This window comes from Panthera tigris, chromosome A3 (assembly GCF_018350195.1).
Source record: "Panthera tigris isolate Pti1 chromosome A3, P.tigris_Pti1_mat1.1, whole genome shotgun sequence".
NCBI lineage: Eukaryota > Metazoa > Chordata > Mammalia > Carnivora > Felidae > Panthera > Panthera tigris.
In genome coordinates this window covers 77,482,358-77,498,065 of record NC_056662.1, presented here as the reverse complement: position 1 = coordinate 77,498,065, position 15,708 = coordinate 77,482,358, and the positions used below count along the sequence as shown (strand labels likewise).

Below are 15,708 nucleotides of genomic sequence, written 5' to 3'. Positions count from 1 at the left end.
ATATTAACATTCCAGGTTCACAGTGGTAGGCAATGAGGCCAGAATGTGTGGTGACTGGCCCAGAATCAGGCGGCCGAGGAATAGTGGGGTCAGCAATAAAACTAAGACCTCTCGGCCCCCGATCAGATCTGGTCCACCTCACCACTGCACCAGAGGCAGGCGGCCCCAGGACTCTTCGCTGGTGTCAGTGATTTTGGGGTGGGGAGCAAGAGGAATCCCATCCATTCAAAAATCTCTGTTCTTTTACTCTTTTGTGCCACTCCATCACTAGCTTTCACTCTTTGTTTCATTGACCTAAAGAGCAAATTGGACATGGCCTTTTGGAGTTGGGGTACAGGAGGCTGAAAGGTGATTTCCTACAAGAAACATGTGTATTGTTATTGCCAGTCATGAGCTGCCTCTAGTCCTATGGCAACCCAGACTTTTCTCACTGAGCCTTTTTGTTATATTGGGTGGAGTCTGGGTTTGAAAGATTGTTTTCAACGAAAATGTTTGCACAAACAACGTTTACCTCCTTGGGGTCCTCACACTCACATCGCATCGTCTGGTCACCACCCCTGCAGCTTGGCCTACTAACTGACCTGCTGCCCCTGACCATACCCCAGAGTGTCCGGGATGCATCTGGTTCTCCTTAGATGGATCTGGAAGGTCATGGGAACTAGTGGGTTCTGGGCAATCTAACTCAGTTGGTGAAAGCACAGCTTCTGAGGCTAGTCTGTCAGGGCTCCCATGCCGACTCCACCACGTCCCAGCTCTGCAGTCCTGGGCGCGTCACCTCTTTGCCTCAGTTTCCACAACTTGAAATTAGAGATAAAGATAAATAATAATAAAATAATAACAAATAGTAAAAAAGCCATATAAACAAGTGAACTAAACATAAATAATAGAAGATAAAAATAATAAGGTTGTCATGTTAAATGAGTTCATGTGTGTGATGTGCTCAGAACAGTTCTGGCCGTTATTCAATTGCTTGCTATTATTAGTAGTAGTAATAGTAACAGCACTGGTACTACCATCCTTATGGTGCCTTCAACATAGTCCATGAGGAAAGCCAGCAAAGGAAGTGGGGTTGCTGAGAGAGAGGAGGAACACCTAAAGAGAGAAACGTGGTTAAAATCTCATGTGCTGCCTGAAGGTAAGACAGAGATGTAAATATGGAGACAAAAAGATATAAATATGGAGTTGGATGCCTCTCCAGGCCGCGGTTCTGTTATCTCCTGAGGACCAAATATACTTCTCCCTTTTGGGTCCTCTGAGCTCCTCTTGTAATAAAACTTCTCCCTTGAGTTTCTTTGAATGAAGGTTTGTTCCGTGAGACCAAAGTATTCCTAAAGAAGGACAAAGGTAAATCATGTGAGGATGAAAGCAGACAGACATCTTTCCCCTGTATCTCTTGCCTTCTCTAGCACAGCGTCCTGGTTTAGGCTTTATGCTCAGGTGCATCTCTGGCCAAGCCCCATTTTGGGTAATTCAGTTTAAATAAGCAAGGCCTGATCCCATGGCAGCAAGCACTGCCCTGGCCATTGAAGTGAGTACTGTGAGCTAGGAGACATGGTCACAGGCTGGCTCCACCAGAGAAAGTGTGTCTTGTTCCATTTTGTACAGAATCTGGCACATAGAGGGGCTCAAAGAATGTGGACTGTGGAATACATAAAGGAAGCAGCATATGGCTGTGGATGAGTGGTCAGGCAGTTAGAGGAGGAAGAGACCACTCTGGGGCTGGGGGGGAGTGGAACTGGGGACTACTTTTTTGGGTGTTAATATCCCCAATGGGAGTGTATTACGGGACAGCTTTTGGGTGTAAATTTGGTCCACCTTTATCCCCATTCCTAGACCTCTTTCACCCTTTCAGTCATTGACTATTTCAAAGATTTCCAAAATAATCAAAATGGGAAAATCAGGGCTTTCACGTAAATTTACTTTACTATCATTTGTTTTTTAATTGATTAACTGCATTTGGGTTTCAGGGTGGGTTGAGGTTTTACCCTAATCTTTATAGTACTTGGAGGCCCTCTGTGCTTTTAATGAATGGAGATTCATTTTATTCTCTTTACCTTCACACCCTGCTGAGAAGGGAGGGCAGGTGTGGAGAAAATCTTGATCTAGACATTGGCTTCATCTCTGGACTTTTCAAAGGGGTGATATTTAAAATATTTAGCCACCGGTACTGCTCAGGCCCCAGCAAATTGGGTTCAAATGTTATTCCAGTCAGGGTCAGAACGGGGCTGGCTGTAAACAACCTGCCTGGTGAGTTCTCCCTGAATACCAACGTTGCTCTTTCCAGATATGGTTTGCTAGAATTTGGAAGGTTTTTTTTTTTTGTTGTTGTTGTTGTTTGTTTGTTTGTTTTCTTTTTCTTTTAGAAACCCGTAGGTGCCAGTACTGGACTTCTAAGCGAGAGGTTTTTGAATACTGTTAGCGGGGAGGTACAGACCAGCCTGCACACAAGGGTCACTGGGGCAAAACCCATTCGCATGATTGAATGTGATCCTTCTGTTGCTTTGCATCTCTTCCAGGCAGGAAAATGGAGGCAATTTTGAACACTCGCCTTCATTTCATTACGTAGAGATTTTTGTAACGTGGCTCCCGGCCCCTGGCCTTTTGAGTCTCTATCCACCCACCTTTGTATGGTGGTCGTGTCATACACCCGACACAGATGTGGAGATCTAACCAGAGACTTGGGGGAAGGACAGAGGCCCTCCCACAGCCCCTCTCCAGCATGAAGAATGAGAGTGGCCCGACTCCTGTCCCCACCTCCGTGGCTCGCCTCACACAGAGGCACATGAATTTGCCAGCCGGATCCCTTTCCCCTTTAACTGAAACTTCCTTCCTTGATGATTTCACTTCAGACACTGCTTTCCCTAAACCTTGCCTTGACTAGAATCATGCTAATGTTGACAGTTCTCCCCCCACCCCCACCCGCTTTGTTACATCCTGCAACCTAGAGAGAGTGTGAGGTGAGCCTGTCGGAGGAGATGAAAGATGGCAAGAAATGGGTGTTTGGGGACCAGTTCTTTGGTGACATCGACTCTGCAATCCTTTTTTCACTCTCAGTACCTTAACTCCCTCTCTCGCCTTCTCCCTCTCCCTCGCTCCCCCTGCCTGCTCTTCCCTCTCATTCTCTCTGAAATGGTGTGTGCCTCCAGTAATTTACATAATACTCTTCTGACACCTTTACTTTAGTCATCAATCACGGTACCTTCTCTCAGTCTATCTTTTGTCTGAGCATGTCTCTTCTTTATCAGGCCATGCACAAAAGATTAATTTCACAGTTTTTCTCCCTTCTTTCTTTCCTTGCAAGATACAAAGCTCATGAAATGACAGAAGCAAGATAATGAAAACAACAATGCAAGCAATTTTTTTTTGTTCTTGCAGGTTGGATCTCAAGATACTTTTTCTAACCTCATTGTGTGCCATCTGTCTTAGAAAAGGTCTGCTCTGTATTTTTTTTAATACCTTTCTGATGCTGCTCAGTAGACTACCTGGGGGGGGGGGTGGATTACATATTTAAATCAGGTCAGAGGCTTTGGTTTTCAAAATCTTTGGAACAATTAAAGCAAGGGGCCCGTCTCTAATGGAGGCATGGACTACTGCACAATGCCCACGCCCCAATTAATATTAATGAGCTCTTATGCATAGCCAATTTATGACATTTGATTGACTCACCAACCACCCTTCAACCTGTCTTATAAAGTGAAATATATGGCAAAGAGGGGCTTATTTGCATATGCATATGTTCTTAATATTAATTAGGCTAATGGATGTAAGGACTTGGAGATAATTTGGGTCCTGGTGAAGAAGAAAAAAAAAGTCTACCGCCCACAAAATACAAGAGTGTTCTGTGTCCTGTGTCTGCACTTGAACAAAAGAAGTTGAGGTGGAAGGTAAAAATAACTCGTGCCAGTATTTCCTCCTTTTCTTGTATTCCATAGGATTCAGAGTTTTAAAAAATAAAAATATTGACCTCAGGCATTAGTATCACTTATCTCCTGTCTTCCATTTAAATTGGGAAAGTTTAAATAGATTATGGAATAACGTAAAAATAAAAGCCTAGTTCAACTGTATGCCGGCAGCCATAGGTCAGATCTCTCCCGTCAGCTCGGGACGCTGCAGCTTTAGGAGGATGTGGTGTCTCACAGGGACACATGTCAGACATAGGACAAGGGTTTAGGTCAGGAGGAAGTGTTCCCAAGGACATCTGCTTTAGCAGGGTCACTAATGGAATTTATCCCCACCGTGGAGTAGAACTCTTTTGATGTAGCCTAATTAAGCCTAGAGAACAGAGTCAAACTTCATGGATTTTGTTAAGGAGAGTGGGGGCAACAACAAACCCTGATTTTTCTCTCCAACAATCCTTTAAAGTCCCACCGTGATGATCTTTGAGACCAATGATAGAAGGAAAAACATTTATGTAACTGCTCACCCTCTATATTCTGAAGGACATTGATAGCAGGTAACTAGCAGGCTTTGGGCAGCAGAATAGCATATGTCATAGGAGCTTGCTGTGTGGTACCATAAAAAAGATCATCATAAATAATCACAGTGACTGTTACTTGAATGCTTCTTCTATAACGAATGTTATGAAGAGCACATTCCATATTCTTTCTATCTAATCCTAGTTGTGTAAAGTATAGAGTTGGGAATGCCGAAGCCAGGATTACACTTAGGGGGACTGTGACTCTGAAGTATAATCTCTTTCCTTTGGTTTTTCAAGGTCGAGACCACTCAAGGGTATTGTAGACTGGAGGTAGCTGAGCCTGGAGTAAATAAAAACGGCAACTGGCACCACAGAAGAGGGATACACTGCCCCTTCCCGAGATCGCCAGTGACTCAGCTAACTCTGTGATGTCCAATTAAATAGTTAACATTCAAAGTAGACATTATTATTTGTTGCCACACAGATAAAAAGAAAGTGAAATATGGAAGGAAACTTGATTAATTGGCAGTTCAGTGAAGTGTTTTGGAAGAAAAAAATTTTATTTGTATTTAACATTAATGAATGAAAACTCTTTATAGGATAAGTCCTACTGGACAGAAATCTTTCAGAGCTTGCTAGAATGGTTATGTCCATGGAAAGAAGGATGGGGCAAATAGATGGGGACCGAATGAGGCCCATGCTGGGAATCCAAGGTGGTGACATTAGAAACAAGCAAGGAATGGAGGCCTCCAGAACCAGGGATGGCCTCATGGATTCTTATCTCAGCTCCCCATCTCCTTTCTGAAGTCTGGTGGCTAGGCACAGCTGGATGCTAAAACTCCGCTGGGGGGGGTGGTTTACCTTCTGATGGCATTCCTAATGAATTTTATGAGTTGCCACAGCCCTTACCTAGCTCTCTAGTCCAAGTCTGTATGTATCTTATGTGACCGTGCATTTTGGGGAGGGGAGTGGGAGGAGCAGAAAATGGTGAGGAAACACTTACAAGGAGAAAAGGAGGAGACATCCTCTTCCTGGTGGTCCTAGGCTGGGGTTCAAGCACTGACAGGACCGGTGGGGACAAATATGAGTCCTTCTCTTTGATAATCATTTGTTCTGCCAAAACTTGTTACTTTTTTTTTCCTAATTATCTCTGCTGCTGAAAATGCTTTGACTGTATTGTAAAGATGTGACAGGTAGTGAAAGAGTGTGTATGAAGTGATTAGGGAGCTGATATACTTTATTCTCATCTCACATTAAATATATGTTCATTACAGCAACAGTTTGTTCACAGAGAGACAGTAGGCGAAGGAGGAAAGGACTGAGGGGTGCCTAATGCCCTTTCTTCTCCTCCACATCAAGTTTAGCAAGAGTTAACTTAGCGGAATGAATGGTTCAGTGTGCGGGCTCTGGATCCAACTGCTTGAAATTGTATCATGGTTCCACCCTTTATGACTTGGGTGTCCTTAGACATATTCCTCAAGCTCCCTGCACCTCAGTTGTTACTTTCTGTAAAAGAGGTATAATCAGAGCATCTATCCCATACTGTGTTGTTGTGAAGTGTAAATATAGTACAGTGTTTGGCAAAGTAGGTATTAACTCTCATTATTACTAGGTTTCTCCACTCAGTTGATACGCCAGACTGCCTACTTTTTTCACTTGGCATTTTTGGAATTCACTCAAGAATGCTCTCTTTCAGTAAACATGTCATTGCCTTGCCATGGCAAAACCATGGCCGATCACTTTATTAGTTGCTGGGAATGAGCAGGGCAGATGTGATCTCTGTCCTCATAGAGCTTATGGTCTAGCTGAGCAGAAAGGTATTTAACAGCTGAATACAGCAGAGTATGATGACTGTTAGAGTGAGGATTTATGTGAGTCACTGGAGGGGTCAGAATGGGGAGGTGCCTGAGTTCTAGATGTCTGGGAAGATCCCTGAGGTGAGATGTGAAGGACAGGTCAGAGAGAGGCACTGGAAGGAGGTCAGAGAGGAGTGGGTTGGAGAAGGTCGTAAGAGTACCATAAGTAAACTCCCAAAGATGGGAAAGGGCAGAAGAAGGTTCAAGGGACTAAATGGATGTCCAAGTGGCTGGATCTTAAAAACTTCAGGAAAGAAAATGGTGAGGGAAGGCAGAGCCCAGCTGTGCGAGGTGTGCTTAGCCATTCAAGGAAGTGGGATATACTCTATGAGTAATGGGAAACCACTTGTGGATTTAAAGCCGGAGAGTTAGATGTGCTGAGATGTCCGTTTTGCAAATGGATGGGGAGGGTGTACTGGCTGGTGAGGAGTCAGTTGCTGCTGTGACAATTAAGGAGAGGGCCAGGGCAATGAGAAAGGGCAGGGGTAAGTACCCTCCAGTGCCCGCTGGCCAAACACTTGTCTCTTGAACAATCGCTAGACTGGCCCACTGTGAGCCAGTCCAGGAAGGGCAAGTCGTGTGCTTCAGTGCATGAGGGGCCATCTGAAAACCGGACACCCATCTGCGAGCTCCGGGAACGTTTTTACTTAAACCCTCCAGTTTTTTTTGTTTTTTGTTTTTTGTTCTTTGTTTTTTGTTTTTTTTTTGCCACCATCTGCCAAAAAAGAAAATGTGTCGAGAGCACTTTGGGCAAAAACACACCGGCAGTTTCTCCCCCTTCACCCCTCTGTCTCTGCCTACCCTGCCAGTGAGAAGGCTGAGCTGTGGAATCCTTTGCAGTAGAAGAAAGCATGTGCTAGAAGTGTCGACCATTTCTCTTTTCCAACTCTGCTAGCTTCAGGGCCAGACACACAGTAAGTGCACACTCAAGGCACATTGACTCACCTGGTCTCCATGATCTGTTCTCTCCTCCTGAAGAGGGGCCAGAGTCAAGGGACGTGATGCTTCTGTGATTGCCAAATTCTCCTTTTCCATCTGCTCAGCATTTATCAAGGTAACAGCGGTCAGGCTTCTGGGGAGGAGAGGACATTGCAAGAGGAAGCTGCATCTGACGAGCCCAAGATGCTCGGCTGCAGTCAGAGGACAAAAATGTGGTTTGATCCCGAGCCTGTCATTCAGCTCGACTGCCTGTCAGGCCCCTAGGGTTCCCAGACCTGCAGGCCGCCATTTGGCCCAACATTTGGGAAGCAGGATACTTATGGAATCCATTTTGGGTTTGGCAGCCAGAACAAAGAGTGGGCTGGAATGGAGCAAAGAGGTGTAAATGTAGCCCAGAGCAGGGGGCTATCTGGTGTCACATAGCTGACCCTTCTGTGGCAAGGGTGGGGTGTTGGGGAGAGAGCGTGTGCAAGGAGACCACATAAACCCTTGCAACAAGCCAGAAGAGGGGGAGCCACATTGCAAGTGAGGTCTTTCAGGCAGCTGCCTCCCAGAGATGAGCAAACCCGGTCTTGGTTCATCTGTAGGTCGAAAGCGTTTTTTTGTTCGGCTCTGTACAGTCGCGGCCTGCCAGAGGTGGGATGAGCATCTTGCATATCTGTGGGAGTCAGCACGATCTCTTTCGCCCCTACAAATAGCACGTGCTACTTCCCGGGGCGGTCGAAACGAGTTTGGCTGCTGGCAGCCCCTGTGACCCTGCATCTGAAAGAATGTGGGCATTTGCATGCCCATCTTCCCAGCCCCCACCCCACATACGCGCGCATACACACACACACACACACACACACACACACACACACACACACACACACACACACCAGTGAGCCCTGTTCTGCTTGAAAAAACTCTAAAATATTCTGTGTCCTTCATATACGGGGGAAAACCCTTTAGGCGTTAGATACTGCAGTAATTACTATATAATGGAGTAAATACTATACTATAATAATTAACTTGTAAACCTTGAAATAACATTTACTGTAATTTAGACCAAATATGAACTGTGAGTAATGAAGCTCGATCCAACATGAAATCATTTGCAGGGCGCTTTAAACATATGCCTGGGAAAGAGAGCAGCGGTTTCTCGTCGTTACCAAAATGGGCCCCGAACAAGGCCCTCACAGACTGGAAGTGCATGCAGCTGCCATTATTTTGAAATATCTTGGTAGCATTTTTTTTCCTTTTTAATAAATCACTTCCTCCTGCCTTTTCCTAAACTGTCCTTTTAGGCCATGGGAAGGAGCCCAGGGTTTTGTTTTAAATTTAGTTTTGACCCAAATGATTGCAAATGCTCTATGCAAAGCTAACATTTGAATCCTGGGCAAAAGTCTTGGAGTTGCGCAGAGGGTGAGAAGGTTCTTGGGTTGCCTACATCAATAGTGAACGGTGGATGCTTCTGGAAAGTGGATGTGCAGACAAAGCTGCTTCTGACCACTGTGGTGCCAGGGGTCTGGGACACCCAGAAAGTAAACGACACCTTTTGTTTACTTAGCATGTCATGCCTGTGCCTCCTAATCCCTCTTCTTTCGGCGTGCTCAACTTCTGAGGAAGTCTGAGGTGGGTGCAGAGGGCGGATTTGCCCCCTCGACTCCCCCTCTTCCCCCACACACCTTACACATTAAAGGTAAGGAAGGACTGTATCATGTTGAATCAAATGAAACTGCTGTTCTTCTAGGTTAAAAGCAATGTAGCATTGGTAACACCATATGGGTCAAGCTAATATGGAACGCATGTACGCGCCTTCTGACATCAGACTCCTGTGCCTTCCTCTGAGCTACTGCTTCGGCTCAAGGTTCGGTTAAAACGGTGCCTCGGTTGATCTCACACTGCCCAGCTCCCAGCCCTCCCTTCTCAGAGTCATACTTTTGGGACGCATGATCCGTCCTTCACTTACCTTTCTAGCTTTTTTGCTCATTAGGTCGCACACCTTGCACTCTAGTCAGACTGAAATATTTACTGCTCTCTATTTTGGCATTCCTAAGTCTGATACCTCGTGCTTTCAGGTCCTAGGTCCCCAGAATGCTCTTTTGGCTGACTTGAATTCTGTCTGTCCTTTCAAAGAGACAGTTAAGCTCTACCTTTTCTCTCATGCCTTTTTTTGAAGGAAGACTATTTCAGTTGGGAATAATAATAGGTGGCATTCATTGAGCACTTACTGCATGTCCTCAAGCATGGACTGGGGCATCCTATGGTTTATTTTATCTGATCTCCACAAAACTCATGAGACCGGCACAGGTACTATCCCTTACCCTATCTCAGAGACGAGAAAACTGACACATACACTAAGGTTCAGTAACATGGCTGAGGTCACACAGCAGGTGTGACAGAGGATGTTTCTTAGGTGATCGTGGCCTGGAGCTGACAGTTTAGGAACACTCACAAGAGCCATTTGAAAATGGGCTAACTACTGCAAACAGAACTGGTTGCCCTGTGAGAATGAATGAGGTACTTTTCACTGGAGATATTCTAGCAGAAACTGGGCGTGAGATTCACCATAGAGATGATCTCTTTGGGCAGAACAGCTTGGTGGCTGGGAGCATGGTTTCAAAATCTGGATGGTTTCAAAATCCCAATTCGACATTTACACTTGGCTCCTGACCCTTTCTTTTTTTCCAGCACACAACCCCTCACACATATCCACACACCCCCAGCGCGCGCGCGCGCGCGCACACACACACACACACACACACACACACACACCCCTACTTTTAGTTTCTTAAATCCACATATGCTAATTATGCTTCCCAACCTTAATAAAGACATGAATCACTTCAACCTTGAACTTTGTTAATGCAGATTCTGATGCAGGAGACCCGGGGCGGAACCTGAGATTCTGAATTTCGCATAGGCTCAGGGTGATGCTGAGATGCTCTGGTATAAGGCCACACTTTGAACGGCAGGGCCTTATATCATGTGCATCATCCCTACCTCCAAAACATTGTAACACTTCCCTATTAGATTTAGGTAAATGATAATGATTGATTGATGGATTGATTGATTTATTAGATAAACTCTCCGATCTAAGAAGGCCAAGTTTGGGTGATCAGAAAAATAATCCTTCAAGTGCCCACTCCCCAACAGGGTCCATCCGTATCCCTCTTTGTCTTTGTGCCAACTAATAGATTGTTAAAAATTCTGTGTGATCTTCTTTTACTCTTTTATGAAAATTGCCCTGACATCTCTCGTAGTGTTTGCCAGCAGAGATTTTAATTGGGACATGGATAAGGTTTGGAGCAAATGGCAAACAGTGGGAATTTAGATCAGTTAGGCTAGCGGTTTCAATAATGGGTGTCTCTGCAGAGATAAATTATTTTCAGGGAAAATACACATTTAAATCTGTCAAGTTATTCCAATACATTTTTATCAGTTTTTTTTTTCTTTTCAGATAGCACTGCACATACAGATATGATCTTTTTTCAACTACATAGTGAGAGCAAGTGACCACTGAACTCTCACTTCTCAAGAGACCCGAAAGTGTTAATGTCCTCTTTCTGTCTGTTGACAGACAGAAAGCGCTTGGCATCACAGATGGGTTTTTGCTCAACGCTGGATCCAGGCACTTCTGTGTGTGCATCCTGATATTAACACAATGGATTGAAATCATATTTATTGTTTTCTTTTTCAGAGAAGGATCAGAGATGGGGGAGTGAATGCTTTTAAGCAGTTTTTCAAGAAACAAAAGGCTACATTTTTGAAATGCCAGCTATTACCAGTCCATAGTTCAGACTCTAGGAAGACTCGTTAGCACTTGCTCGGGTCCGTCCCTCCCTGGAAACAGTGCAGGAATTACACTCTGAGATGTGACCGTTGAAACAGACTCAAAGTCAGTGTGCATAATTACTTACCACAACAGTGGTTAATGTGCCCTGAAATATTCCCAGCTCCCCTCGGCCTGGGGCTTGATGGTTGATATTCAGATATTCTTGATAAATGTCTTAGATGCTTTGCTTATGCCATTTCCACAAAATACTTCTAGGTTCTAATGCATGTGCTTGCCCTCGCCATGTAGGTCTTGGACTGAGTGGAGGAAGGAAAGCCTCAAATGCTGTCACATTACAGCTGTGATGGGGAATGAATGCTGTCTTAGCATGTTAGAGCTAAAAAGGGCTATATAGTATGTAACCATCTCTCTCTAGCTCAGTCTACTCATTTTATAAATGAGGAAATGGAGGCCCAGAGAGGTAGAGTGACTTGCCCCAGGGCCACCCAGCTATTTAGTGGCTCAGTGAAAATGAAAGCCCAGTTCCCGCCGAATCGGAAGTCCCATGCTGCTTCTGTGTCCTAGTGGGCTGCTTCCAGTGCACGTGCCCCTGTTGCTGTGAGAAGGGCTGATTTCTTATTTGGAATCACCAGAAGGCGTGGTTCTCTTGCATTACCTTAGGCCATGCCCCTTGGCTTCTCAAATCCTCTGCCCCAGGAAGGAGGAGATTTTCCACATCTGCCTCTCCTTACCCCTCCCCCTCCCCCACCCAACAATAGTTCCCTTTTCTGTTCTGAAACTCTGAGCTCTGGCACTACCTCTCATACTCTGAAGACTTGCAGAGTGGTGCGGCCCACAGCTACCCTCATCACGCTGAATTCTGTGTCCTACAGTCTGGTTGGTATTTACTCCTTCTATGTCAAGGCTTCTGCCTCCCCTGTCTCATTCCCTTGGGTCATTCTCTCTATTGTGACGCTAGACACAATGGGTGATGTGTTGTTCGGGGCCCAGGTCATGTACTTGCCCTTGAGCAACCCCTCCAGCAGTAACCCAGAGTGACCACAGTGCTGGGCATTGGGTACACCATGGACAGAGGTGAGCAGGGCTGAGGATTGAGGCTGATATGATGTTCATAATACACCCTGATATTCCCTCTGTGTGCAGGTCAACCCTGCCCTACCCCTGCTCTGCTATGTTCATCTGAGGAGTGTTCATCTCCTCAGACGTGCCAGATGGCCTGAGGATCCCAACGTGAAAAAGACATGGCTCCTGCCATTATGAAGTGCACAGGGCAACATGATAAGTTACTAAATCATAGCCCGGCAGTGCATTGTGTGACCACAGGGGTAAGAGGGTTGGGTCCCCCAAGGGAGTTCAGGGCAAGTTTTGCTTCAGAGGTGGTAGTTGTATTAAGCTTGAATGGCAGTGGGGATCTTGTTGGTTATCTCTGGGGGTAGGGGTTGGGGTGGGGGGTGCTGAGGAGGATTGGGGTAGGTACAAAGAGAAGAGGTATTGCATAAATGAAAGCATGGGCAGAGCCAAGAGGCAGAAAGGCTCAGGACTGCTTGGTGGGGGGGACAGAATGACACCAGTGTTCTTGGCTCAAAGTGACTCTTGACAACATACTGACACCATGTGCTGGCAAAACAGGCCTTAATGTCGGAGGAGGGGGGACTACAGGGAAGCCCACACCCCTGATCCTGACACACAGCTCCCTCACATATTATCTCTCCACAGCCCTGCTTCCCCCATTCCAGTCTGGGCTACTCCTGGCCTTTGCTCAGACCACTTGCTTCCATTCTGTCCTCACAGGTGGCCTCTCTCTGGCATCTGCCTGGATGCTCCTGTCCTTCCTTCTGCTTCTCTAACCTTGACTCTTCCCATAATGCCCAAGTTCCTCCTTCCTCCCCTGTGAAATCTCTAAACATTCCATAAGGGTTAGAAGCCTCTCACACTACCGACTCAGGTCTGCAAAAATGGCCCTTTCCCCAATTTTCTTTAAATCAAATGAAATCAGACTGTAAGCCCCGTTCTGTCCAGAATGATAGTAATTCAATCTCAGAGATTGTTAGGGCGTTCTCTACTTCCTGGGAGTTACCAGCCCCCCTGTAGCTGGAAAATGGAGGAAGTGTCTCTGGTTTTCAGTCCATTGTGCTTACGGAGATCTCTTTCTCTCCAAGCCTGTGTCCTCCTCAAAGGTGGCAGACACTGTCATTCTCAGGCTTTGCAGGACCTGCCCAGTTGCCCAGGTCAGACCTTTTTGGAAGACCACATAGCTGTTGTCTTCTGGGGTCTTGTGCTACCAGGGAGTGGGGCCTGGGTCTCTGCCTTCCCAGCACCTGCGAGTATCCTCCTGCGAGTCCCTATCTTCTCATCCGTTTCTCCTCTCTCTAGCTCCCTCAAAACAACTCACTTCCCTCTGGGCCCCCAGAGCTTTGGCATAACCTCTTCGGTGAATTTAGGCTTTTGCGGAAGGCAGGAAGAGGGGGCCCTTCTGAATCTTCTGCTTCCAAACTGCTTCACAAACCTTCTAGAGCCAAGTGGGCACCGCGGGCTTGGCTTCCTTCTTAAGAGGTAGGATTTGTGCAACAGGGAGGAGAATACACAGAGAATGAAATTCAAATTCTAATTATTATGTCAATAAATTATCTGAATCACAGTCCCATCCATCCCTTGAATTCTGGATTTAGATGAGTTACCTGCCTAGACAAACTCTCCGTGCCCTAGTTTCATTATCTATAAAATGGTAATAATATTAATAATTACTTCCTAGGTTGTTACAAGAATTAAATTACTTAATACCTGCAAGTTACATAGAATAATACCTGGATCATAGCTAAGCTCTTAAAAAAACTGTGAGCTGCTTCATTAGTTATTATCCATTTGACCATTAACATGCCATAGAGGACTGTTAATGATTTTATTATGAGTATGGCGGTAAGCATGCACACATGATTAAAACCTCTTGTGCATTTCAGTGCTCAATACATTGTGGGTGATTCTGACTTGACAGAAGAGCAAGATTTGTCCCACGAATCCCAGAGGAGAGTCTGCGCCCTGAATAACTATTCCGACTATTGCTCACCATATGTCCACAACCAAAATATAGTTTTGGAGGGCAGGAAATGAGCACACATGTGCACATCTGCAGAGAGTCGCCTGCTGAAATCAACACGTAAGACATATTTACCACCGAGGCAAATGCCTTCATGTGTTTGTAAGTGGCTATTTCTGAACACCCAAAAGGGAAGAAGAGAGGAGCCAAATTCAAATGGCATCATGTGTTTGTTATTTTGGAGCAAGGTTATGTGGAAGGAGAGCTTCCCTTCTGCCTGGAACACTTTAAGGGGGAGAAATGAAGTATTTAAAGGTATTTTAATGATCATGAAAGGCACTGGCTTAATAGGGCAGGAAACTACGGTTCTCTTTTTAATCCCAGAAGGAAAATAACAAGGCTGTAGCGTAGCCTTCCCTGAAGAGTCATAAACTGGACTGCAAAGAGGCAGCCCCTTGAGACCCTCTCTGGGTCTCTGTGGCCCCTTAACTGTGGGTCTGTCTGCTTAGGTTTCCAGTGTGCTTATTAATTAATGATCATAGCACTGTGCTTAGGTAGCAGAAACCTGAACAGGGTTCTGGGAGAAGCCATTGACTTCTGGCATACAGGGTTAGGGACCTTCCTGAACAACTCAGCCTATTTAGTCCCACATTTCCTGCTTCCCAGCTCTCTATGGCCAGGTCCCCCACTTACCTGTTCAACTGTGTCTTCTCTTCTTTCCCTGCTCAAACATGGAAGTCCCCCATGCTAGTCCCTGCTTCCCCACCAACAGCATCACGTGATTCTTGTTATTTTCAGTGATTATGTTTTATAAAGTCACAACGAATGCTGAATTCGTGAATACTGAGCCACTGCTCCTAGGGGAAATACAGGGTTAGGTTCCTGCAAGCCTCTGGTCATAACATTTCATCAACTAATGAATACAGAATCTTATGATGTGTGTTTCTGTTCAAAGACACCTTAAAAGCAGCCAGCTGGACACTCTGGGGTTATCAGTGACTCAGGGCTTCATGGAGGAGAGCCCTCAGCCCCCAGGCACTCTCTCCTCCACTTTCACCTTCTCTGTTCCAGCACGTGGACCTGAAGTGCAACAACCCCGGATGCTTTCCTGCCTGGAACCTCAGGTGTTACAGATTTTACTTCCTCTGAGTACATTTCCTCACACCCTATATCTGTGTCACAGACCGTTTGATAATCAGACCCTTGAACTTGGTCTTTGCCTTTGCTGGAAGCATCCACTGCCACTTTCCCTTATGTCCCGAAGCCTGATACAGCAAACCCTGCCCATAATATTGCCCCAAGCACCTTCTGCTGACATCTCTCACTTTGGGATGGAATTATTTTTTGAAAGTGCTAAGAGTATATTTTTCATCTCTTGATTTCCTTTCATCTCCAGAATCATTTGACTCTCTTCATTAAACAAAAACATGCATTGTAACTGTGGTGGGGCCCTCAAGCCAACATGTTAAGGACACGTGTTACAGACATCATGTGGAGGTCATCAGCAGGCAGTGAGCCTGGCTAGCATCAGCCTTCCTTCCTGACAGCACCCCCAATGGCCATTCTACGGAAGGGATTATGAGAGGGAGGAAGAGAGTCCAAATAGTACAATGCCACATGAGATGACCTAATTGTGGAAGGCTAAAGCAGGTTTATATAGAAGACTGGGCATCTCAAAGAAACC

General features: G+C 45.6%; 1 long non-coding RNA gene across 1 annotated transcript; it reads right to left on the bottom strand.

Annotated features, from left to right (window-relative positions):
* Positions 1–943: 943 nt before the first annotated feature.
* On the bottom strand, positions 944–11,873 carry LOC122237029. The gene is made up of 4 exons (XR_006215227.1): positions 11,788–11,873; positions 11,115–11,286; positions 7,219–7,345; positions 944–1,328 (listed from the first exon to the last, which is right to left on the bottom strand). It is a non-coding gene; the product is annotated as an uncharacterized LOC122237029 (long non-coding RNA).
* Between the last annotated feature and the right edge of the window lie 3,835 nt (positions 11,874–15,708).